Source organism: Canis lupus, chromosome 9 (genome assembly GCF_048164855.1).
Source record: "Canis lupus baileyi chromosome 9, mCanLup2.hap1, whole genome shotgun sequence".
NCBI classification, from domain to species: Eukaryota; Metazoa; Chordata; class Mammalia; order Carnivora; family Canidae; genus Canis; species Canis lupus.
In genome coordinates this window covers 27,037,442-27,065,132 of record NC_132846.1, presented here as the reverse complement: position 1 = coordinate 27,065,132, position 27,691 = coordinate 27,037,442, and the positions used below count along the sequence as shown (strand labels likewise).

Below are 27,691 nucleotides of genomic sequence, written 5' to 3'. Positions count from 1 at the left end.
TTAAGTCTTTCTCCCATTTTGTGTTAATTTTTGTGGATGATGTAATATAGAGCTCCAATTTCATTGTTCTGTATATTTACCCAGTTTTTTTCAACACCGTTTGTTGAAGAGACCATCATTTCCCATTGGATGTTCTTGGTTGTCTTGTTAAAATTATATTTAACATATATATATATATATATATATTTGATATATATGTATATATAAATGCATCTATGCAAAATAGAATTAAATGCTGATATATATATTATATATGTACATATATATTATATATGTATATATATATCAGCATTTAATTCTAAGCTCCCTATTCTGTTCCATTGGCCTATGCATCTATTTTTTATGCCGATGCCATACTCTTTTTATTAATACAGCTTTGTAGTCTATTTTAAAAATGAGGACATGTGCTACTTCGGGCTTTGTTCTTTTTACCCAGGATTGCTTTGCCTATTTGGGGTCTTTGGTAGTTCCATATAAATTTTAGGGATTTTTTTCTGTTTCTGTGATGAATGCTATTGGTATTTTGATAGGGACTGCATTGACTGTTGCTAGCTGTGAGTACTATGGACATTTTCACAATAATCTTCTGATCCATGCACACAGGATATCTTTTCACGTGTGTGTTCTTTGATTTCTTTTAGAAAAGCTTGCATTTTTTGTTGTACAGATCTTTCACTTCCTTAAATTTATGTCTAGATATTATCATTTTTGAAGCTACTGTGAATGGGATAGTTTATTTATTTTTCAGATGTTTTATTATTAGTATATAGAAATGCAATTGATTTTGGCTGTATTATATTCTGTTTCTAATTTTGAGTCTTGTTTTTTAGTCTAGCTAATCTTTAAAAAAAAAAAAAACAGCTCTAAGTTTTGTGATCCTATTTGTTTTTCTAGTCTCTATTTCATTCCTTCTTCGAACTTTAGACTTAATTTGTTCTTGAGGTATAAAGTTAGGTTGAGATTTTTCTAATTCCTTAATACATGCATTTATTACTGTAAACTTTCCTGTTAGAACTGCTTTTGCTGTTAGCTATTGGTTTGTTCTAATGGCCCTTATGTTGAGGTTATTCCTGCTAGATGCAATCTGTATCCTGTAAGATTCGACACACCGTATTTTCATTTTCATTTGTTTCAAGATAACTTTTGTTTTCTTTTGGATTTCTATGACTCATTGGTCATTCAAAGTGTGCTGTATAGTTTTCATATATTGGTAGATATTCCAGCTTTCTTTTTGTTGATTTCTAGTTTCATGTCATTAAGGTCAGGAAAGGTACTTGGTATTATTTCAATTTTTAAAAAATTGTTAAGATTTGTTTTGTGTCTTATCATATGAGCTATCTTGGAGAATGTTCCATGGGCACTTGAGAAGAATATGTATTCTACTGCTGTTAGATGAAATATTCTATATGTGTCTACTAAGTTCATTTGTTCTAACGTGGTTCAATTCCAACATTTCCCTGTTGATTTTCTGTCTGGATGATGTAGCCATTGCTGACAGTGGGATATTAAAATCACTTACTATTATTATATTTTTTTTCAATTTTACCTTTAGATATACCAGTTTTGCTTAATATATTTGGGTGCTCTGCCACTGGTTGCATATAGATTTATAATTGTTTATTTTCTTAATGTCTTGACTCTCATATCATTGTATAATAACATTCTGTCTCTTGTTAATATTTTTGGCTAGAAATCAATTTTGTCTGCTATAAGTGTGGCTATTCTTTCTTTTGGTTTCCATTTGCATGGACTATCTTTTTACATCCTTCCACTTTGAAACTATATGTATCTTTACAGCTGAAATGAGTGTCCTGTAGACAGCTTATAGTCTGTTTATTTTTTGAGAGGGGCTTATATTTTAATCCATCCAGCTTTTCTGTGCCTTTTGATTGATGAATTCAATTCATTTACATCTGGAATGATAATTGATATCTAAGGACTTTTCTACCACTGTCTTGTGGTTATCTCCACTGTTTCTTTTCCCTCTGTTCTGCCTGCCTTTGTAAATTAGTGCTTTTACATAAGAACACTTTTTTAACATGTTTCATGAATCTACTCTAGATTTTTGCTTTGCAGTTGCCATGATGCTTACCCAAAGATCTCAGATAAAAAGTCCATTTTTATGCTGATAGCAATTTATCTTCATTTGCCAATAAAGTCTCTGCCCTTTTACTCCTCACCCTTTATATTTTTGATGTCACAGTTTACCTCTTTTTATGCTGTGAATTCATTAACAAATTATAGTAGCTATAGTTATTAAGTTCTTTCCCTTTAATCTTCACACTATAATTTAATGGATCATTCTGACAGTTTTCTAATTCTATCTTTCTTTTCTCTTTTTAAAAAAGATTTTATTTATTTATTCATGAGAGACACACAGAGAGAGGCAGAGACATAGGCAGAAGGAGAAGCAGGCTCTTGTAGGGCGCCCAATGTGGGATTCCATCCCAGGACACTGGGATCACACCCTGAGCTGAAAGCAGACACTCAACCACTGAGCCACCCAGGTGTCCCTCTAATTCTGTTTTTCACTTTTACCAGAATGTTATAAATGTTACCAGAATGTTATGCTTTCAAGTTCCTGATTAGCATCTTTTAAAATTCCAATATGATTAATCTACATTATATTAATTTCATGTGTACAAAATAATGATTCAAGAAATCTATACATTACTCAGTGCGCATCATGATAAATGTACTCTAAATCCCATCACCTATTTCACCCATTCCCCCACCCACCTCTCCTTTGGTTTCCAGTTGGTTTCTTTATTTAAAAGTCTGTTTTTTGATTTGTCTCTTTGTTTTGCTTCTTAAATTCCACACAGGAGTGAAATCATATGGCATTTTTCTGATTATTTGACTTAACATTATATCCTCTAGATCACTCCATGTCCTTGCAAATGGCAAGCATATATGTGCACATATATATATATGTATTAACTTAGTGCACTTTATGTCCAATTCCTTCCCAAGGTTTAGGAGGGGTTGACTATTATTTCTTGAAGTGAACTCTTTGCTCCAATCCACCTCTCCTTTCCTTCTCGCACACTATTTTTGAATTTCATAGCTTTCATAGGGTTTCTTTGCATTTAAAAAATCTCTTCTTTGAACTGAATTATTTCTATATTTCTATCCTTCAAATCACTTAATATTTCTTCTATCTAGTCTGCCCTGTTACCTATGCTCTCAATATATTCATCTCATTCATTGAATTCTCCAGCTCCAGAATTCTGCTTGGTTCTTTTTTATAATTTTGGTCTCTTTAATAAAAAGGAGTTCTTTGCCAGTTTTTGTGTGTGTGTGTGTGTGTGTGGGTGGGGGGGCAGGTTGGTAGCTGTTTGAATTTTTTCATAACAGCTATTTTGAATTCTTTACCAGTTAGATTGCAATAGTCCATCCCTTTGAATTTAGTTGCTGCAGAATTTTCTTTTTTTGCAACACTTATTTCCTTGATTTTTCATGTTTAACTATTTGCATGTATAGTAGCATAGACCTTCCTCAGTTGAGAATTTATGTATATTTTGTTTCTTATAATTCAACAGGCTGGCAATTAGAATCCTTTCTTTTATATATTAGAAGGTGGCTATAGCTCAATTCTCTGGTTTCTCCTACTGGAAGAGCTAGATGTAGAGATGGGAAAGATATGCACTTAGCATTTGGGGTTTTGGGTGGGTGCCCACTCTCCCAGTACTGGGATATTCAAGTGACGCACTCCCAGAAGTTCACTGCAGATCTCCTGCTGAAACCCTGAAGCAGACATCAGGAAATATGTTGCATCAGTGTCCTTTGATATCTTGTTTGCCTCCTTCACTTTCCTTCCTTTCTCCTCTGCTACCCACTCCTTTGTCCCCACCAGAGGTCTCCTCTGCAATTTAGGTGCTGATGGAAAGAAATGGATCCTTTTATCTGCCACCCAAACAACTTGGGCAACTGGGTTGTCACTTGTTGCTTTTGCTTTCCATCTCCTCTGTTGGAGAGGTGGCTTCTGATCTGCCAAAAGCCCAGTACTGACTTGGCAAGTTGTTTCCTCTGCCTCAAAACTTGTCTTTGTTCCTCTCTGATGGCATGCTGGATTCTCCTGTCAGGCAGGCTTGATCTCCACAAATTCTCCATCTTCCACGGGAATCCATCCAATTCTGTCCCTTCTCCATTCTCCCTTTCCTGATTGTGTTGAATGGGGGTAGGGCAGGCTCCTAACTCCCTTGGATCCACTGCCCCCACTGAGGTCTTATCTGCCCACTTTTGGATGCAGTGGGGAGTAAAGGTTCCTGTGTGTTCTGTTATAATGTGTAGTGGAATTTAGAGTCAGTTATACCTGTCCAATCAACTGTAAATCAAAAAGGAGAGAAAAAAGGAATGTTTGATACTGCCATGATGCAGACATCCAAAAGTAACTCTTGTCTTTGAATTTTCAGGGGCAATATTTTCTTCACTTTGTATAATGAGAAAAAATGAGGAAATAAGCTAAAATATTTTTTGAAATATGAAACAAAGGGGCTTTGAAAGCAGAGGCAACAGATGATGATTTTGCTGTATAATACAAATGAGTCTCCCTGAGGTTTTCACATTTGATGGAAAAGTATGTGCCAGCAAAATCCTTCTCTAAAACATTCCTTGCTTTAAATGATCAAAAATTGAATTTAAGTAAGATTCACCCAGAATAAAAAAAAGATAAGTTCAGAATGATAAGGAGACAGAGAGGTCATGAAAAATGGTCTCTGAAAGCAAGCAAAATAACACGTGGATTCCATAGTGAAGAATGGAAGAGCAAGCAGTACCACATCAAGAGAGCACCAAGTTTACCAAATGGATAAACTGAACAATCATTCCAAGAGTATTTAGTGAAGTTCCATAGTTGAAACTGATTGTTTTTAAAGTTAATACCCCTATGGATTTCCCTCTTTTCTGCTGAGTTCAGGTGGCCTAAGTTGCTTATAGGAAAGTAAGTACTGTTTTCAAACCTAACATTATCTCTATGCTGAGCATAGACAAGCTAGGAGGTTTTAGGGGCTGATATATATATTTTTTTACTTGTAAAAGTTAACTGGTTTCAATTAATTTCAACTGAAATTAATCAAATAATTGGGGAATGAAAAAATATAAAATGCTTGAAATTCGAGAATTTTAAGTTTAAAATCTGCCACTGCCATTTCCATGGGATATTTTCTCTAGGTATTTGTGTTTCCCTGATATTTTGTCATTTTTCAATAATGGAATATTCTGGAAATTGCTACAGAATTAAAGAAAAGGAGCATGATATTCATCACTCGTCTATTCATAATTATTTAGGCACATTGATTTTATTTTAAAATATTGCTTTTAAAAATGTTAATAGTTGATATTTGTTTCTGTATATTAGTGAGTTTCTTGAAAAGCTGATATATTTTGCTGCTTATCCTTAAAATGTCAACTTATTGTAATGAATTTAATGGAGGGTTTTAATAATTATGACATTTTCTTGAATAAAAAAGTAGATGACAATCATTTTTGCACAAAGCTCATTTTGTATTCTGGAAAAGTCTGTTTAGTTAATTCAAGGGTGTTAAAAATACTATTGTTACTTTCAAGTAAATTATGGATTATTTGTGGCCTAGTACGAGAGCCTTTGCAATAACACGTATTGATAGCATGATTATTTTTAGCTCAGTCATAGAAAAATGCCTGTAATATTTGGAGACTGTTGTCTAGGTAATTCAGAATGCTGGCTTAAAGGTAAAAGAATTGTTGGTTTGGACTTTCTAAGGTGTATATGCAATTATTAGGATACTCTATGTGGAATAAAATCAACACTTTTTCTGAGATATTATTGAGGTCTTTAAGATGGAGAGGGAGTGCTCAAAACAAAGACCACTTCTTATTAGAAAATGTGCACTTTACTATCCTTTTTATCAGTAAGAAATGAATTCAAGGAGAATACTGATAGCCTAGAAAGGGAAAGAATGCTATTATTTGTGTAATTTGTGGGGCTATTACAAGAGAATAGTTTTTGCTATCCAAACACCATCCCTCTTCTGGAAAAAATAAAGATGTTTTCTCACTTTATGGTATAGAGGATGCTTTGTTCTGTATAACCAGTCTAACAGTAGATTGATATAAAAGATGAGAAAATATGACCAAAAATTAACCTTATACTGTCATCTTAATTTTAAGATTACTATGTAAAATATGCCTTATCAAGTCCTATAGTCTATAGTTATTAGAAGTGAGCAAAAGATTGCTATTGTACTTCTTGTTGGCAAAAACAAAGGACAATGAATTACAGTGTCTAAGAAATAAAACACAGTTCATAAGAATAGGCATAACTACTGCTGGAATTGAAAACTGATAGAAAATAGTCAATGAATGATGTCACCAACATCCCTAAATGGTATTAAGTTTCAACTGAGTAATTCCTGTATAGACTCAAAATGTGAGCCAAATACAAAGCAGATAAGTGTAAAATTCTATAAGGCAAGAAAACAGTGTTACCTATCTAGGTAGCTTTCTGATTCTCTAGATTGATCTTAGGATAAAATATAAGAAAATGCCTATCCCTTAGCTCTGGATTTTCTATGGTTCAGTCACATAAGGCCTTTGTTAACTGCAACCTCAGTCCTTTATTTTAAATTATTCTATGGGCCACAGATCACCTTGAACATGGCTGTAAGCAGTCTTTCATGAATATTGTATAAGTTAGGATTATATTCAGCTGTAGTGTGAAACACCTAACATCATGGGCTTAGATGAGGGGTACTACTCATGTAGCAAAGTGTGAGGGAGACAATGAAGGGCAGTTCCTCAGCATCGTCAAAGTCCCAGGCATTCTATCTTCTTGCTCTGCAGTCTTTAGCATGTGGCTTTTGCCCATTCAGTCACAAAATTTTCCTGGATCTTCAACATATCATAGTTAAGCAGGAAGAAAAGGAAAACACAAAGGAATGAAGGAAGATGTGGTCTTATTTTGTTCTTTTGAAAAAATTTCCAAGAGTCCTGCCTTGTTTTAGCTTATAATTTCTCTGACATTTCAGTCATTTGAACTAAGTCACATGGCTACTGCTAGAACCAAGAAAGTGGAGATGATGGGCATTTTATTTATTTTTTTTAAAGATTTTTTTTTTATTTATTCATGAGAGACACAGAGAGAGGGAGGCAGAGACACAGGCAGAGGGAGAAGCAGGCTCCATGCAGGGAGCCTGACGTGGGACTCGATCTGGGGTCTCCAGGATCAGGCCCTGGACTGAAGGTGTCACTAAACCGCTGAGCCACCGGGGCTGCCCTGATGGGCATTTTAGACAAAGCACATGGCTGCACCATAGGAAAAGTGGAATTCTCTTAATAGGAGGGAAGAAAAGAATGTATTTATTGGTAACCAGCTGTGTCTGTCATATATATCATTTCTTGCAATCACGGTTTAAGAAAAAATAGTCATCAGAAAGATCAAGGCTATTATTTTATGTCAAGAATATGAAGTGCCACTGTGCTATATTGCCAGGGAAGGGCAACCACGTGTTTGATGTGCAACTGAACGGAGAAAAGTGCTGATATCCTTTCATGAAAGTAAATAAGCCTTACCAGGATAGAGGCTTAATACACAGTCAACCCTCCTGTGTCCAGATTTATAATAAGGAAATGCGTGAGTGTGGAACTGTAGTTTGTCTCAGAAAATAGCCATGGTTCCACTTAACACATTTTTTAAAAAGTACTTTAAGATATTGAATATGTGATCAATTCATTCAGCAAATATACACAAGGCACATACCAAGCATTATGTATGACACAAAGAGGGAACAGACAAAGGCTTTATATAGAGTATTGTTGTTTGCTAGAAGAGATTCATAGGTACAAGTAGCTATTAAAATCTAGATAACATGACAAATAACATAAAATATATCAGTGTATATTAGGAAAGGCCTGACACAATTGCATGAGATTTGTATTTATTTCCTGGTGATGGAGATGGAAAAAAATAAATTTGAACATGACATAGACAGACAGGTGTGATAGTTTATAGAGACTTTGGAGCCAAAAGTCCTAGGTTCAGGTCTATCTAGATTGACCACTCTCTACCTCTAGCAGCCATCCTCACAGGGTCTACTTTTGTTAATAGATATACCATATATAGATGTTATATACCAGCTATATCTTTACTAGCTACCTCATTATGATTCTGGTTTTCAAAAAGTATAGATAAAAAAATCTGTTAATTTCATATTACATGTTTGAAGAAATAGTCTTAAAGATAGCAACACCATACTACCACCCTATTTTCCTCTGGATCTTTTTGTACTTTTATAATCTTTTTTTTTTAATTTTTTTTAATTTATTTATGATAGTCACACAGAGAGAGAGAGAGAGAGAGAGAGAGGCAGAGACACAGGCAGAGGGAGAAGCAGGCTCCATGCACCAGGAGCCCGACGTGGGATTCGATCCCGGGTCTCCAGGATCGCGCCCTGGGCCAAAGGCAGGCGCCAAACCGCTGCGCCACCCAGGGATCCCTGTACTTTTATAATCTAATTAAGAGTAAAATATTTTCTCTTGCTTTATGAAACTCAGGAAATATTGGACATTTCAAGGGAAAAATAACATGAAGATGTAAAATATAACATAATCTAAAACATATTCTTATTTATATATTTAAGTCTACAGTTAAGTTTTTTAAGTTTAAAAGACACTTTTTAAAATTTTATTTAAATTCAATTAACATATAGTGTTTTATTAGTCTCAGAGGTGGAGTTCAGTGATTTATCAGTTGCATATAATACCCAGTGCTCATTACATAATATGCCTTTCTTAATGCCCATCACCCAGTTACCCCATTCTCCACCCATCTCCCCTCCAGCAACTCTCAGGTTGTATCCTATAGTTAAGAATCTCTCATGTTTTTTTTTTTTTTTTTTTTTGCTCCTCTGATTTCATCTTATTTTTTTCTACCTTCTCCTATGATCCTCTGTTTTGTTTCTTAAATTCCACGAGTGAGATCGTATGATAATTGTCTTTCTATGAATGACTTATTCTGATTAGCATAATACTCGAGTTCCATCCACATTGTTGCAAATGGTAAGATTACATTTTTTTTAAGATTATTTATTTATTTATTTGTTTATTCGTGGGAGACACACAGAGAGAGGCAGAGACATAAGCAGAGGCAGAAGCAGGCTCTCTGTAGGTTGCCTGATGTGGAACTCCATCCCAGGACCCCAGGATCATAACCTGAGCCAAAGGCAGACACTCAACCACCGAGCCACTCAGGTGCCCCAGATTTATTTTTTTGATGGCTGAGTAATATTCCATTGTAGATATATACCATATCTTTATCCATTCATCTGTTTAAGGACATGTGGGATTTTTCCATAGTTTGGCTATTATGGACATTGCTGCTATAAACATGGGGGTGCAGGTGCTCCTTCAGATCACTACGTTTGTAACCTTTGAGTAATTACCTAATAGTGTAAGTGCTGGTTTGTAGGATAGCTCTGTTTTCAACCTTTTGAAGAACTTCCATACTGTTTTCCAGTGTGGCTGTAGCAGTTTGCATTCCCACCACCAGCATAAGAGGGTTCCCCTTTCTCTGCATCCTCACAAACATTTGTTGTTTCCTGGCTTGTTAATTTTAGCCATTCTTACTGGTGTGAGGTGGTATCTCATTGTGGTTTTGGCTTGTTTTTCCCTGATGCTGAGGGAAAAGCATGCTGAGGGAAATGCCTTGATGTTGAGCATTTATTTTTTCACCTGTCTATTGGTCATTTGTATGTCTTCTTTGGAGAAATATCTGTTCGTGTCTTTTGCCCATTTCTTGACTGTATTATTCTTTTGGGCTTTGAGCTTGATAAGTTCGTTATAGATCTTATTTAAGATATATAGATCTTAGCGCTTTATTTGATAAGATATTTGCAAATATCTTCTCACATTCTGTAAGTTATCTTTTGGTTTTGCCAACTGTCTCTTTTCCTGTGCAAAAACTTTTTTTATCTTGATGAAGTCCCGATAGTTCATTTTTGCCTTTGTTTCCCTTGCCTTTGAAGACACGTCTAGCAAGAAGTTGCTGTGGCTGAGGTCAAAGAGGTTGCTGCCTATATCCTCTAGGATTTTGATGGATTCCTGTCTCACATTTAGGTCTTTTATCCATTTTTAGTTTATCTTAGTGTATGGTGCAAGAAAGTGGTCCAGTTTCATTCTTCTGCACGCGGCTTACCAATTTTCTCAGCACCATTTATTGAAGAGACTTTTTTCCATTGGATATTCTTTCCTGATTTGTTGAAGATTAGTTGACCATAGAATTGAAGGTCCATTTCTGGGTTTTGTATTCTGTTCCATTGATCTATAGCTCTACTTTTGTGCCAGTACCATACTATCTTGATGATTACAACTTTGTAATAGAGCTTGAAGTCTGGCATTGTGATGCCACAAGCTTTGGTTTTCTTTTTCAAAATTTCTTCAGCTACTCAGAGTCTTTTCCAGTTCCATACAAATCTAGGATTATTTGTTCTAGCTCTGTGAAAAATGTTGATAGTATTTTGGTAGGAATTGCATTGAATGTGTATGTTGCTCTGGGTAGCATAGACATTTTAACAATATTTGTTCTTTTTTTTATTTTTTTTTAATTTTTTTTTTAGGTATTTATTTATTTATTTATGATAGTCACAGAGAGAGAGAGAGGCAGAGACACAGGCAGAGGGAGAAGCAGGCCCCATGCACCGGGAGCCCGACGTGGGATTCGATCCCGGGTCTCCAGGATCGCGCCCTGGGCCAAAGGCAGGCGCCAAACCGCTGTGCCATCCAGGGATCCCAACAATATTTGTTCTTACAATCCATGAACATGGAATGTTTTCCTATTTCTTTACATCTTCCTCAATTTCTTTCATAAGTGCTCTATCGTTTTCAGAATATAGAATTCTTTACCTCTTTGGTTAGGTTTATTTCTAGGTATCTTATGTTTTTGGGTGCAATTGCAAATGGGATCGATTCCTTATTTTCTTTTTCTTCTGTCTCATGTTAGTGTATAGAAATGCAACTAATTTCTGTGGATTGATTTTATACCCTGACACTTTGCTGAATTCCTGTTTGAGTTCTAGCAATTTTTGGGTGGAGTCTTTTGGGCTTTCCACATAGAGTATGATGTCACCTGCAAAGAGTGAGTTTGACTTACTTGCACATTCTGACACTTTTTTTTTTTTTTTTTTTTTTGAGGCCAGGACTTCTAGTACTATGTTGAACAATAGTGGTGAGAGTGGACGTACCTGTCATGTTCCTGACTTTAGGTAAAAGCTCAATTTTTAACCATTGAGAATGATTTTCCTTGTGGGCTCTTTGTATATGGCTTTTATGATATTGATGTTTGCTATCTTTATACCTACATTGTGGAGAGTTTTAATCAAGAAAGAATGCCATCTTTTGTCAAATGCTTTTTATGAGTCATTTGAAAGAATCATAGAGTTCTTGTCCTTTCTTTTATTAATGTAGTATATCACATTGATTGATTTGTGGATGTGGACTCTTGTTTATTGGGAAATTTTGGATGACTGCTTCAATTTCCTTGTTGGCTATAGGTCTGTTCATGTTTCAGTTTCAGTTTTGGTAGTTTATGTGCTTCTAGGAATGCATCCATTTCTTCCAGGTTGCCTAATTTGTTGGCATACAGTTGGTCATAGTACTTTCTTATAATTGTTTATATTTCTTCAGTATTGGTTGTGATCTCTCCTCTTTAATTCATGATTTTATTTATTTGTTTTTTTTTTTTTAATAAATCTGCACAGGAGCTCTTGGATCTTATTCATTCTTCCTCTGTCCAACTGTTCTTTGATTTCAACTTCATTGATTTCTGCTCTAATCTTTATTATTTCTCTTTTCCTGCTGGGTTTAGGCTTTATTTGCTATTCTTACTCCAGCTCTTTTAGGTGTAAGTTAGCTTGTATACTTGAGACTTTTCTTATTTCTTGAGAAAGGCCTGTATTGCTATATTTCCTTCTTAGAACTGCCTTTGCTGCATCCCAAAGTTTCTGAACTCTTGTTTTCATTTTCATTTGCTTCCATGAATTTTTTAAATTCTTCTTTAATTTCCTGGTTGACCTATTCATTCTTTGGTAGGATGGTCTTTAACTTACCTGTATTTACTGTTCCTTCCAAATCCTCTCTTGTGATTTAGTTCAAGTTTTAAAGCATTGTGGTCTATGAATATTCAGGGAATAATCCCAGTCTTTTGGTAACAGTTGTAACCTGATTTGTGACCCAGTATGTGATCTATTCTGAAGAATGTTCTATGTACCCTGGAGAAGAATGTGTATTCTGTCACTTTAGAATGGAATGCTCTGATTATATCTATGAAGTCCATCTGGTCCAGTAGACACTCCTTTCTTAATTCAGCATTACTATTTGTGTTGACTACAGTGTGGCATTTTTAACAATAAGTGAACTCAAAAGTCTTATTGGTTGAAATTCTTCTCTGATATTTGGCTTCAAGATATTCTTGATGATTTGCAGAAAATTTTCAGTGTGAATGCTTAAGTAGATTGAAAATTCTTTACAATTATCTGAATTAAATAATCGCCTCTTGTACTTGAAACTTTGATTTAGAGTGGACTAGAAGGTCTAGAAGCCCCTTAAACCATTAGCCGATCATAACCAACATGTTAAAATAGTCTTATAAATTTCATACTGACTTTTGATAAGGTCTTCTTACTCATATCCCTTGTGAAAGCTGATGACTTTAATGGACTATGACAAATATGTTGATAATTCCTAAATATAGTTCTTTGTTATTTTGTATATCACAGTCAAGTATATATGGTCAGATGTAGTTTAAGCTAATATTTTCCAGTGAATAGTTCTTGGAGTAGGTATATGTGACTATATATGGGAATAAAAATCTATATTCAACAAAAAAATAATCATTTATAGGCAGATAACTTAGTAATGAATCATCTCTTAAATTCTCCAAATAGGTTTTCTACAAAGGAAAACAAAAATTAGAAAAAATAACTTTCAATTAAAGCTATTCTTTTTTTAAGCAAAAAGTTTTTAAAAATTTATTTATTTTAGAAAGAGTGAGCTGGGGGGGTGGGACAGAGTGCCAGGAGAGGAAAGAATCTCAAGCAGACTCCCCTGTTGAGCACAGAGCCAGACACAGGGCTTCATCTCAGGAACCTGAGATCCTGACGTGAGCCAAAACCAAGAGTCAGATGCTTAACCAACTGAGCCACCCAGACACCCCAATTAAAGTTATTCTTTGATCACCCTAGATGAGAGATAACTTGACTATTACCTACAGAAATATTATTTATCATTTATTATTATTATTAGGTGATGAAATTGATCAAGTTCAGGCTTTGTGATAATCTTACACCCATAAGAAATACAAGGATTAAATCATTGGAAAAAAAAAAACCAATATATTAGTATTGCTTTGAGGGGCACGTGCCATTAATACCAGAACAATTGTTGTAGCCCACTTGGTAGAGTCCTATTAAACAAGGACATGTGGTTCCATTAGATACTCGTTTGTCAAATAATAGTTCTCTCGGGGGCAGAGAAATGTTTCAGTTCATTTATACAGTAAATGTTTTTGAGCAGTTACCATGTTCTGGGCATGATGCTAGACTCTGTTTTCACTGGAATTGGTTAATAGTAATAACCAGAGGCAATATTAAATTTCTCCTGTAAATTTGCAAAGCATGGGCAGTTAGTTGATAGTTTTTGTTGTCTGACTTTTGCTGGATCAGAGATTTTAAATATTTATCTTGACTGTTATTGATTCCATGATATTTTTGAAGGCTTCTCTATGAAGCTATGATGCATGATTGTCGTAGTTCTGAAAAATGAATGTTGGTCCCATCCACATCTAACACTTCTATAAACTATGCCAATGTGCTTTTCTCCTTTGACATTTTATGTAATTAAATTTTCTGCCTTGGGGTTGGTTGAATATTAGAAGATGAAGTGGAAAATAGTTGTGGGGAATTTTTTAAAAAAGTAAATATTCAGTTTTGATATTTAAAAGCAGAATATTGCAGTAAGAAACCCATCTTGAAACAAAGACTAGTAGAGAAAGGATTTCCTAAAATCTCTTAGCTTTCTTTCTTTTTTTTTCTCTCTTAGCTTTCAATTAATAGATCATAAATGAAGACTAAAACTATAATTTGAATTCCTCAAAGTGTTGAAAGGATATCTCTTTGTTTATGAAAACTAGATTTTCTGTATTCAAAAAGAAAATAATGAACAGGATATTAAAAAAACCTAACGCTTGACCATCTAGCTTCTAGCAGGTTATAGGGAGAAGTCAACAGGAGAGACGAGAGGAAGGACAGTCAAAAGGTAGGATGCAAGTCTCTCCAGGATCTGAACCTTGAATTGGTGGAGATACCTTAGAAATATCTTGATTATCCACATCAGTATGGAAATAGATAGTGACAATATTCTTTTTTTTAATATTTTATTTATTTATTCATGAGAGAGAGAGAGAGAGAGAGAGAGAGGCAGAGACACAGGCAGAGGGAGAAGCAGACTCCATGCACCGGGAGCCCGATGTGGGATTCGATCCTGGGTCTCCAGGATCGCGCCCTGGGCCAAAGGCAGGCGCTAAACCGCTGAGCCACTCAGGGATCCCGAGAGTGACAATATTCTACCTGTGGTACACTTTGTTTTAGGGGATGCCTTATTCATTGGGCTATTACCAGTATGGCATGTAATGATAGTAACTTAGGCTCCTTTGCATGGGTGTTGGCTATTTGTCTTTAGGACCTCTTCACCATAGGTAAGGAAGCCTCAAGACTCCCTATGCACCATTGTGGAGACTCTGAATATGTATCTGAGAGGACTTTTAGCCCAGGTATAGGTGGGTCAAGAACTTTGAGATTTTAAGAAGTGGCTGAAGACATGGACTTCAGTGGTGAAAATTAACCCATCTGTACCTAACACTTAGGTAGAACCAGTTGCATCTCAGAATTTGCAAGTTATCGCAGACACTCAGGTGTAACCAAGTACATCAGCACCCACCAGTCCAACTATTATTTCAAAATACAGATAAGAGGGATCCCTGGGTGGTGCAACGGTTTGGCGCCTGCCTTTGGCCCAGGGCGCGATCCTGGAGACCCGGGATCGAATCCCACGTCAGGCTCCCGGTGCATGGAGACTGCTTCTCCCTCTGCCTATGTCTCTACCTCTCTCTCTCTCTGTATGACTATCATAAATAAATAATAAAAAAATTAAAAAAAATACAGATAAGAGAAAACGCAAAAGAGCACTAAATGGATCCAAGAGCTCCCTGTCTTAAGCAATGAAACTCCATAAAACAAAATTCTACTCCAAATACTCAGGCCAGTGTTGTAGAAGTGAAAGGAATGAACTCAGAATTCTAAAAGATTTCTACTAGAGAAACCCAACTAAAATTGCCATGTAGGACTGTATTTTCATCCTTTCTGTCTCAGCCCTAAAAGTTGAAGACTCACACAATAGTTTAGAAGCAATAGAGAATCAGACAATTATATTTTTGTTGCCTACTTGAGAAAATTTCTAACCTCCTAATAAGCATTTATAAAAATCTCTATGAAAAAATATATACAGCATATATAAAGTCTTGATAAATATGAGTTCCAGAGAACTAACCTCAAAAATGTCATAGATATCTACTTAGAATTTCATTTGCTTCGAAGAATGGAGTAAGTGAAATTGCTTTTGAAAAGAAAGTGAGGGTGCATTTCACAACACCTAATATTTGGTACTGATCTGGGGCCTTGGGGTGGGTATCTGGAAGTAATAACATTTTTTCTCTGTCAGCAGTTGACATTATATGAGGTTGGCGATATGAGTCAGGGAAGAAACTAAACCAATAATTATTGAATCCTAAAGAACTATTGCGTACAACTATAGGAACTTAAAAGGAACAGATGACTAAAAATAATAGAGACCTGAGTTGAAAAAATTAGTTGAACACCTAATTTTCCATTTGGTATTCCATTGAAAACCAAAAATAACTACTTCTAATTAAATTTTATTTTCTTCTAACTTGTTATTTCCCATATCAATGTTCTACTCACTAAGCCATAACCTCATGGAAATTGGCCCATCAGGTTTTCAATTGTAGGAGAGAAATGAGAAATCTGTATGCTCTGCTTATGTTGAACAAGGGTAGGGGATTTATCACTTCAAAGGAGAGTTTGCATATTTCTAAAATATTGCTTATATAAATCTGTGTATGTATAAAAATCATTATCTAAACCATTCCTATACTAAATAGATTTTTAATAAGTGATATTGAGGAATTCGAAATTCAATTACTTGTTTGTCAGTCATGTAAATTTTATGGTAGTTAATGTTTAGATAATACAGAATTCCAACCATACTTGAGAGTGAATAGTCTGTGAATTTCCTTACATAAGCATCAGTAATCCATGTCTTATTACAGGATTTTCAAGGTTATCATTTTCTGCATAAAGAAGCTTAAAAACAATGGGAATGAAAATTTAAATTAAACTCCCAAAGGAGGTGGCTTGTGGTGACCTATTGTGGGTATAAAATCCACTATATGAATAGTTGCTATTTAATTTATTCTGTAGAAGTGAGATGGCATTTTTCTCCTGCCTGTTGTGTTTCATGAGCAATTTTTATTATTTAAAGACAAGGGGATGCCTGGGTGGCTTAGCGGTTGAACACCTGCCTTTGGCTCAAGGCATGATCCTGGATTCCCAGGTTTGAATCCCACATCAGGCTCCTTGCATGCAGCCTGCTTCTCTGTCTGCCTGTGTCTCTGCCTCTCTCTCTCTCTCTCTCTCTGTCTCTCCTGAATAAATAAATAAAATCTTAAAAAAATAAAGACAAGGAGAGAAGATTAGGGTTTTTTGGATTTTTGTTTTTGTTTTTGTTTTTTTAAAGAGATTCAAGACAGGTATATGTACTTTATCTATAATGAAAGCATTTAATACTTACTGTAAGTTCATTCAACTTACAATATTTTAAGCCTTTTGCTTTTTCATGCATGAAACCAGCTTATATAGGAGGTGAATCAGTGCAATTGGTCTCCTGAATGCATCAAGGTTCTAGAAATAACAGTTGCAACAAGAGGAAAAAAAGGTAGATAGAAAGAAAGGAAAAGGAGCTTCCATTCATATTTTGTGACAGGCACATCTCTGTTAGCTTATAAGGCCTAAAATGAATAACTACTGCAAAGAGATTTGGACTGATGAATCTAAAATTTGAGAGTACTTGACATGCTTGGGAAGGCAGCCATGTGAAAGATTAAAATAGCCCACTCTGATTTCAGCTCCATTGAAGAGTAGCAGAATCAGTCATGGAGGATGATTCAGAGGCATATTTATTTCACTGTGATATTATTGTCACACAGGAGCCATTTATTTGCTAATAAAATTATTCCTGAGGTTTATAATTTCACGCTTGTAATACTTGCTCTATGATTTTTTTATCATTTGTCTGTAAATATGAAGTCTAATTTAGATACATCTTACAATTGGTTAACCTGTGCAATGCATGGTGAGAAAAAAAGAGTTCTGTGTCACTGAAAGTTATATTGAAAAGTTTCATACTGGGGACTTTTTTGAATTTTTCTTAGTTTGTCTTTCACTTCTATAATTTGGTTTACTCCATTACTCAAAAATGTGAGACTGAGGTTTACTGATTTTTTTAATCTCTGAAGAGAGTTTACTGTCATTGACAATGTTATTTTTAAACAGAGGTTCACCTTCAGGTAACTTGGAGTTTACTTCTAACCAACAATTGTGGGTTTACAAGACTGCATAATAGTATAATCAGTGGTTAATCCTTCATTCCCAGGTCAAAAGAGTTCTGCTGGAATCTCAGCTCTGACTCTTACCAGTTGTGTGACCTTAGGGGAGTATTTTTATTTTTCTGAGCTTAGTGAAATAAACGTACTTCACATGTCTAAAAATAAACTGTATAATTATGGTAAGGATTTAAATGAGATCATGAACATAAAGAATTTAACTAAACACCTAGCAATGAACTATTAAAATTTAATGATCATTTTTTTCCTAAAGACATTTAGATAAGCATACAGGTGACAAACAGAAAAGGGCTGAAATAAAATAATACTTATGATTCAAGGAATACATCAAAAACCAAATAGCAGCTTTTTCCAACATTCCCTGTAAAGAATATAGGGAATTCTTTATATTGTTCTCTTCATCTCTTCATTAAATCTGAAATTATGTCAAAATAAGAGATTAAAAAAAAGAATAAAATGGAGTAAATAGGGCAGAGGCACAGAAAAAGTGCTGAGCATGAAACTCATCAGCCTCAGATTAGTTTTATTCAGGAAACCTGGGACCTTGGCACTTCATTTGGAGTTTTGTTCCACTCATTACCACGAAAGAGATCTCAAGCTTGATCTATAACAAATTTATCCACCTTGTAAGTTTATTGCTTAAGAACAAGTAATAGAGCCTTTCAGAATTATAAAACTCCTAGCTCCTACCACTATAATAGGAAACATTTTACTCAACCCATGACAAATCAAGATGTAATTTCAAAAAAAGTGAGAAATTATCATATTTGATTTATAAATACATTATGCAATATCTAGCAGTTAGCAAATCTGTTATTTCTAAAAGCAAAAGATATTTGTAGGTAAAGCTTAATAAACAAAATAACAATATATCCAGAAGATAGCAACTGTGAATTAAAATTAGAGAAGCTCTTAATAATTAAATTCTCAATGTTAAAAACAACTATTGAGATTCAATGGAAGAAAAAAAACTTGCAAATAAACCAGGTAGCCTAGAAATATCAAAATTAAGAAAAAGATATGTCATGAATACATAAAATAGATGCAGATACTGTCTATGTCATTTACTACCATAAAATATACAAAAATATATTATCAGTTTTTTAAATGTATTAAAACTTACAATACACACTTACATACCAACATAGTGCCATTTCTGCCAAGAGAAATGTAAACAAATGTAAAGATGAGGATTAAATAAACTGATAAAATTAACTGTAGTATATACCATACTACTGCAATAATTACATAGCCACCTCCTGGTGTTGTGGTGAGCCCAAGTATTGCTAGGATCCACTTAAAATGCTGTGTGACACTATCTCTGCATGAGATATGAGCATGTTGTCTCTTCAATACATTGCATTTTGCAGTAAAAAGTGATCTCTCATGATTTCCATTTATTTTTTGTACTGTTTAGTGCAATACCGTAAGCCTTGAATAACACCAGGAGACCTATGCAAAGTGCCAACAGTGATGCTGAAAGTGCTCCCAAGAAGCACAGAAAAGTCATGACATTTCAAGAACAAGTCAAATTGCTTGATATGTACCATAGATTGAGGTCTGCAGTTGCACACCATTTCAAGATAAATGAGTTTCAGGTAAGGACCACTGTTAAAAATAAAAATTAAAAGGAAATCATGAAGTCATTGCTGCTGCTATGCCAACAGGAGCAAAACCTTTGCACTCTTTACAAAATACAAAACTTTGCACTTTTTATCTTGTATTGAAAAATATAGGTTTTATGTGGGGGCAGGATTGCTGCACGAAAAGTATACCTATAGTCACTAACATGATTCAAGAAAGAGTGAAGTCATCATATGACAATCCTAAGTGAAAGGAAGGTGAAGGATCTAAAGCTGGAAAATTTAATGCCAGAGGGGTTTAATTTCAGAAAAGGGTTTGGCTTGAAAAAATGTAAAGATAACAGGAGAAGCAGCAGAAGCAGCTTCCATCAACTGAGAGACAAAAGACAAGTTTCCAGACATCATTAAGAAAATCATTGAGGAGAAAGGATGTCTGCCTGAACAGGTTTTTATTGCAGATGAAAAGTTATGTTGGACTTATGGGTCTGGGTAGCCAGTGGCATTGTCTAATATCAAGAGAATTGTAAAAGTCTGTCCCTTACAGACTAGTACCTAGGTAAGGTACTCCCTGACTTCAGGGATAAAGCATACATAGAACCAATCCAGGAGGAGCAAGATGGCGGAAGAGTAGGGTCTCCAAATCACCTGTCTCCACCAAATTACCTAGAAAACCTTCAAATTATCCTGAAAATCTATCAATTCGGCCTGAGATTTAAAGAGAGACCAGCTGGAATGCAACAGTGAGAAGAGTTCGCGCTTCTCTCAAGGTAGGAAGACGGGGAAAAAGAAATAAAGAAACAAAGGCATCCAAGGGGGAGGGGCCCCGCAAATGACATATCAGATAAAGGGCTAGTTTCCAAGATCTATAAAGAACTTCTTAAACTCAACACCAAAGAAACAAACAATCCAATCATGAAATGGGCAAAAGACATGAACAGAAATCTCACAGAGGAAGACATAGACATGGCCAACATGCATATGAGAAAATGCTCCGCATCACTTGCCATCAGGGAAATACAAATCAAAACCACAATGAGATACCACCTCACACCAGTGAGAATGGGGAACATTAACAAGGCAGGAAACCACAAATGTTGGAGAGGATGCGGAGAAAAGGGAACCCTCATACACTGTTGGTGGGAATGTGAACTGGTGAAGCCACTCTGGAAAACTGTGTGGAGGTTCCTCAAACAGTTAAAAATATACCTGCCCTACGACCCAGCAATTGCACTGTTGGGGATTTACCCCAAAGATACAAATGCAATGAAACGCCGGGACACCTGCACCCCGATGTTTCTAGCAGCAATGGCCACGATAGCCAAACTGTGGAAGGAGCCTCGGTGTCCAACGAAAGATGAATGGATAAAGAAGATGTGGTTTATGTATACAATGGAATATTACTCAGCTATTAGAAATGACAAATACCCACCATTTGCTTCAACGTGGATGGAACTGGAGGGTATTATGCTGAGTGAAGTAAGTCAATCGGAGAAGGACAAACATTGTATGTTCTCATTCATTTGGGGAATATAAATAATAGTGAAAGGGAATATAAGGGAAGGGAGAAGAAATGTGTGGGAAATATCAGAAAGGGAGACAGAACGTAAAGACTGCTAACTCTGGGAAACGAACTAGGGGTGGTAGAAGGGGAGGAGGGCGGGGGGTGGGAGTGAATGGGTGACGGGCACTGGGGGTTATTCTGTATGTTAGTAAATTGAACACCAATAAAAAATAAATTTAAAAAAATAAAATAAAATAAAAAGGAGCAAAGAGAAAAAAAAAGGAATTGTATTAAATCTACAAATCATTTTGGGTACAATTGACCTTCTTACTGTATTGAAACTTCTATTCCATGAGCACAGTATGTCTCCCCATTTATTTAGGCCTTAAAAGTTTGTTTCATTAGCATTTTGTTATTTTCAGCATACAGATTCTGTGCAAATTTTGTTAAGTGCATTACAAAATCATTTCATCATTTGGGAATAACTATCAATAGTGTCATGTTTTTAATTTCACTTTCTGCATGTTCATTGTTGGTATATAGAAATGCAGTTGATTTCTGTGTGTTGATCTTGTGTCCTGTGACTTTGCTGAACCACCTTTTAGTTATAGAAGTTTTATTTTTTTTAGTTATAGAAGTTTCAAAAATAGATTCCCTTGTATTTCCTACTTAGACCATCATGTCACCTGCAAATAGGGACAGTTTTACTTCTTCCTTTCTAATCTGTAGGCCTTTTATTTCTTTTGCTTTCCTTAACACAATGGCTACAACTTCCAGTATTATGTTGGATGAGAGTGGTGAGAGTATATATCCTTGCTTTGTTCTTGACCTTAGAGGGAAACATTCAGTTTGTCATCATAAAGTATCATGTTAGCTGTAGACTTTTTGTAAATGCTCTTTAGCACATGCTCACATCATATCATGAGACATACTGTGTTGATGGATTAGAGAACTATCATTAGAAGAGTCAACATAGTAACTATGTCAGTTCTCCCCCAAATGATCTATAGGTTAATTCCTCTATATTTCTATTTTTCTGAGAGTTTTATTTACCATGAATAGATAGAAGATTTTGTCAAGTGTTTTTTATGCATTAATTGATGTAATTATATGTTTTTCATCTTTAGCCTATTGGTATGAAAAGTTATATTATTTAATTTTCAAATATTGAACTATGCTTGCATGCCTGTAATAAATTCCACTTGTTATTGGTGCAAAAAAAAAAAAAAAAAAAAAAAAAGAACCAATCCAGAAAAAGTGTTCCTATTGTCCATACCTTCTTGTTGTACAACCAAAAGACTGGCAGCTGGTATTTATCTTTTCTCTTTAAAGCTCAGGGGTTAACAGCTTTATAGATAAGTGCAGTCCTGATCATAAACCCAACTGCATTTGCACAAAACAGAGTTAGCTTAACCCTTCCTGCCTTAAATCCTAGTGCTCGCTTCTTTTCCTTACTAATCTATGTCCTTTGGGACCTTTTTTTTTTTTTTTTGTCCAGAATAAGTTGTTGTTGAAGTGGTTTATTTGCCTCCAAACATAATGTCTCTAATTCAGTCTCTAGATCAGGGGATCATGAGGACTTTTGAGGCTCTTTACACATGGTACTCTAGGGAAAGGACTGTAAATGGTATGAAAGAGAATCCTGATAGAACATCATGAAAATCTGAGGGGATTACATCATTGAAAAATCCATGAAAGCCATCGAGCCTGAGACCAATTCTTAGTGGAGAAAACAGTATCCAGGTGTTGTACATAACTTCACAGGATTTGTGATAGAACCAACCAAGGAAATCTTAAAAGAGATTGTGGATATTGTTAAAAAAAAAAAAAAAGAGTGAGGAGTCAAGAGTTTCAATATATGGATCGTGAAGAAATTAAAGAACTAATTAACAGAAGATGACTTGATGGAGCTGAATGCTTCTGAACCCAGTGCCAGATGATGATGAAGAAGGTGTAGAAGCAGCAGTGCCAGACAACAAACTGACATCGGACAATCTGGCAGAGGGTTCCAATTATTCAAGACTACTTTTGACTTATGACATAGACCCTCCTAGGACATGAGCACTGAAACTAAAACAGTGGAAGAAGGCTTGATGCCAGGAAACCTAGGAGGCTCAGTGGTTGAATGTCTGCCTTTGGTTCAGGTTGTGATCCCGAGGTCCTGGAATCGAGTCCTTCATCGGGCTCTCCACAGAGAGCCTGCTGCTCTCTCTGCCTACATCTCTATCTTTCTCCTGTGTTTCTCATGAAGAAATAAAATCTTGAAAAAAAGAAGGCTTGATGCCATATAGGAACATTTTTAGAGAAATGAAAAAGTTAAAAAGTCATACAGAGGGACACCTGGGTGACTAAACAGTTGAGCGTCTGCCTTTGGCTCAGGGTGTGATCCTGGAGTCCTGGGATCGAGTCCCATGTTGGGCTTCCTTGCATGGAGCCTGCTTCTCCCTCTGCCTGTGTCTCTGCCTCTCTCTCTCTGTCTCAAGAATAAATAAATAAAATCTTTTTAAAAAAAGTCAGACAGAAATTATGACATATTTACATGAGGTTACACTGTGTGTGCGTCTTTCACCTTGAGACAGCAAGGCCAACCCCTCCTTTTCCTTCTCAGCCTATTGAACATGAGGATGATGAGGATGAAGACCTTTATGATGATCCACCTCCACTTAGTGAATAGCAAATATGTATTATAGTTCATAAACTTATATATGCATGTGTCTTCAATTAAAAATCTAGTGACTAAATGGCAAGAACTATAGGAAACATATTTGTGTTATCATCCTCATGGCCTAAGTACTCATCATGTAGAACACCGTGTGCAAGGCTTGTATGGAAGTGACTAGCCTATCCTGACATAGGTATAAGGTGAGTGATACTTAATATAAAATTAATGTGTTTTCTTATGGTTTCATGACTTTGAAGAACTATATTACCATATGGTATGCCTCTGTTTCTCCCCCAAAAGGAGAAACTATATCAGCCTATTATCACTGGTAAGTGGTTTTTCAAAAAACAAATTAACATTGTTTCCTATACTGTACTATGAATATGCTATAATACTGTATGCTGTAACATTTTTATAATAATTCATTTATGCAAGGTAGGCTACCTTGAAGCAATCGTATCAATTACATTAAGCTATCATAAAGTATACTATTGCTGCTTCTTTGTTATCAAAGCATAAATCACTATACCTGTAAATAAATGTTTCTTTTTCACAATGTCTTTCCATTTTTGATGTTTAGTGTTAGTGATACAGAACATCTACAGTGTTTTGTATCATATAAGACAATATTGATGCAAGTACTGACAGATGATTCATCTTGTAAACAAATGACATAAGCTTATAGTATCAAATATAGTACTGTAAATGCATTTTCTTTTATTTTAATAGCATTTTCCTTATTCTAGACAGCAGTATATGATAAAAATAACATAAAATATGTATTAATCAATTGCTTATTGTCAGTGAGGCTTCCAGTCAACAATAGACTGTTCGTAATCAAGTTGTAGGGGGAGTCAAAAAGTTATATGTGGATTTTTACTATGTAGGAGTCACTGCCCCTAATATACTTCATTGTTCAAGGGTCAGTTGTATGAACAGATATCCAAATCTACCAGGAAAACTTTTTTCCTATCATCATACATGTCAATTTTTGCACATTCAGCACTCCAGGGTTATGGGGCGACTGTTATGGGGTGGATATTCTCTTAAATGATGTGTATTCCTCACCAGGAACAATAGCATTAAATATTACTTTTTTCTAACTAGTTAATCTCAAATAAAACCATTTTACATACTAAACTTATAGGAACGGCAAAATGTTAACCATCAACAAATGAAGACAAAATAACTTTTATCACATTCCTTTTCTTGTATTCCTGTTATCCTTTCACCAAATCTTTCTGTACTATAATAATACCTTCATTAACTACCTTGCCAAAAAGAATTCATTAAAGTATATATTATAATAGTAACCAACATGTTATTAGAGCTTGCTAACATGACCTATACAATGTCATGGTCACACATTCTCTCCAGTTTACAGATGAGCTAACTGAAGCTCATAAAGTTTAATTTTTCCAAGGACACAAATACCTGGACAGCCACAACAAAAGCAAAACAAACAAGTGTGATGCCATCAAACTAAAAAGCCTCTGGTCAGCAAAGGAAAACATTAACAAAATGAAAAGTCAACCTATGGAGGAACTATTTTCAATCCATACATCCAATAAGGGGTTAATATTTAAATATACAAGAAACTCTTACAACTGATTAGTCAAAAGCCAAAGTAACTCAATTAAAAAGTAGCAAAAGACCTGAATGGACATTTTTTCTACAGAAGATATCCAGATGGTCAATAGACACATGAAAAGATGTCCAACATTACTAATCACCAGGGAAATGCAAATCAAAATCACAATATCACCTCACAAAATGACTGTTAGGATGACTGTTAGGATGACTCATATCAAAAAGAAAAAAAGATAACAAATGCTCAAAAATATCTGGAAAAAAGGGAACCCTGTATGCTATTGGTTGGAATGTAAACTGGTACAGCCACTATGGAAAGTAATATGGATGTTCCTCAAGATATTAAAAACTAGAACCACCATATGATCCAGTAATTCTCCTTTTGTGTGTATGTCAAAGGAAATGAAACCATATCTAAGAGGTATCTGTACTCCCACATTCATTGCAGTATTATTCACAACAACCAATGTATAGAAATGTCTGTCAGTGGATGAATGGATCAAGAAAAATAAGACACACACAGAGGAATATTATTCAGCTTTAAAGAGGGAAATCCTGTCATTTGCAGCAACATTGACGAACCTGGAGGGCATTATGCTAAGTGAAATAAGCCAGACAGAAAAATACTGAATGATATGGAACATTTAAACAAACTTCTAAAAACAGTAAAAAAGTGATTGCCAGGGGATGGAGGAAATAGGGAGAGGTTGGTAAAAGGGTGCAAACTTTTAGTGACAAGATGCATAAGGTCTGAGAAACTAATGTATGATAAGGTGAATGTAGTTGATAATGCATTGTTGCAAAACTGAAATTTGTTAAGAAAATAAAACATAAATGTTTTCATCAAGAAAGGAAAAAGGTATATATGAGAGGTGATAGGTGTCTTAATTAATATTCCTGATGTGTACATATATAAAATAATCATGTTGTAGTCTTTACGTATAACTTTGACAATAATACCTCAATAAGCCTGGGAAAAGAAGTTTCTATGAGGAAAATAATTGTATTTTATTTGCTGCTTTAGATATACTTCTTTAGTACCTGCTGCACAGCATAAATTAAATATTTTTTCTATGACCTCAATTGTATTTTGTCATCATCTCTAGGTGCCCTCCACTTAATTTATTCTGCTTACAGTTCTTCCTTTGACTAACTATCCCTCTTTTTGAGATTTTTGTTCTGTTTACCACTTTCTGTTTTAGGGTAGTATGCTAAAATAAAATCCTTCCTGAGTTTTCATCTGCTTAATGTATTCATCCATTTACATTGTTTTTGGTCTTAAATACTGCAGTCACTCTAATAGAAATTTCCATTTTACTTTTTCTAGTTAAAAATTACTAATAAAGTATATGCTTCTGCTTCTATATATTGGAGAAGATTAAAAATATCTAAAGAAAGTAGCTTCCTTCAATTAACTGAAAATATAGTTGAGTAAAAAAAGAATAGATAGAAAAATATTTGCTTAAAACTGGTAGTTCTGTTACTATATGCAACATAGATCGAGGAGAGAAAGCTCTGTGTAGGTGGATTTAATTTCTCCTTACCTTTATGGTAAAGAACATACTTTTTTCCCTACTCAGGCTTCTCTTTTATATAAGAGAATTTTGCTTCTAGTTTTCGTATTAAATTATTATAGAAGTAAAATATATACAAAAGACAAGAGAATACTATATTGAACTTCATGGACCCATCACCTAGTTTAAATGATTATTGCCTCAATATCAATCTTGGTTCATTCATATCTGCACCAACTCTCCTTGCTGGATTATTCTGAAACCAATCCCAAATATCATATAATTTTATTTGTAAATGGACCATTTTAAACATAGTAATATCATCATCACAGTTATATAAAAGAAACAATTTCTTAATATCATCAAAATCGACTCATATTGCCCCAGTTGTCTTCTTTTTATAGTAGTTTTTACTTGAATCAAAATACAAAAATGTTTCTATATTATCAATTAATTGAAATCTCAAAAGTATTGATACATAATTAATTTCTAATGCTAGAAATTTATTCCTTTTAATTGTGTGATTCTTGTCTAAGCTTATACTGGGGAACATATTTGGCATCAGCAAAAATCCTAGGAAGAAAATTGAGATATCAGAGTATGAATTCTGCAGGGAATCACTCCTGTTTCACTGGTTTGTAGATGAGAGCTTAAACCAGCCTAGAACTTCTTACCAATTACTCACTTATACACTATAGTGGTCACCCTGATTAAGTACCACCAAGAGTGCATAGCCACCTGCCTAAAGTAATGGTGAGTGATTCTCATGACATAGGGATTCTTGGGCTGCCTTTTTACCACCATGGCTGTTATTCCATAGAAAGTTATTGTAATCAAATGACAATATTCATTTTCTGCTATTATAGCTTTATATGTTTTATTTTTCCTTTATTTTTTTGGCAAGGGAAAAGAAGTATACAGTCACTGTAACAGCAATGATTGGAAATAACTCTTGAAATGTCAAGGACTTTTTCTTTAAACAATAATTAGCAGATTAAATGCCAACAAGTACATTTAATAACCCTGATATTTTACATTTGGACCATAGCCAGCATCATCAGTAAATGTAGTCACTTAAGGGTCTCATAGCAGTATAATCTTGAATTAAAATGT

The 27,691-nt window shown here is 34.9% G+C and overlaps 1 long non-coding RNA gene across 1 annotated transcript in view; it reads left to right on the top strand.

The window, feature by feature from the left end:
• LOC140639910 (uncharacterized) overlaps positions 1–27,691 on the top strand; it is a 537,530-nt gene that overhangs the window by 478,355 nt on the left and 31,484 nt on the right. Inside the window, exon 3 of the long non-coding RNA XR_012036565.1 lies at positions 19,146–19,326. This is a non-coding gene — a long non-coding RNA (uncharacterized lncRNA). The remainder of the gene's footprint in view (positions 1–19,145; positions 19,327–27,691) is intronic.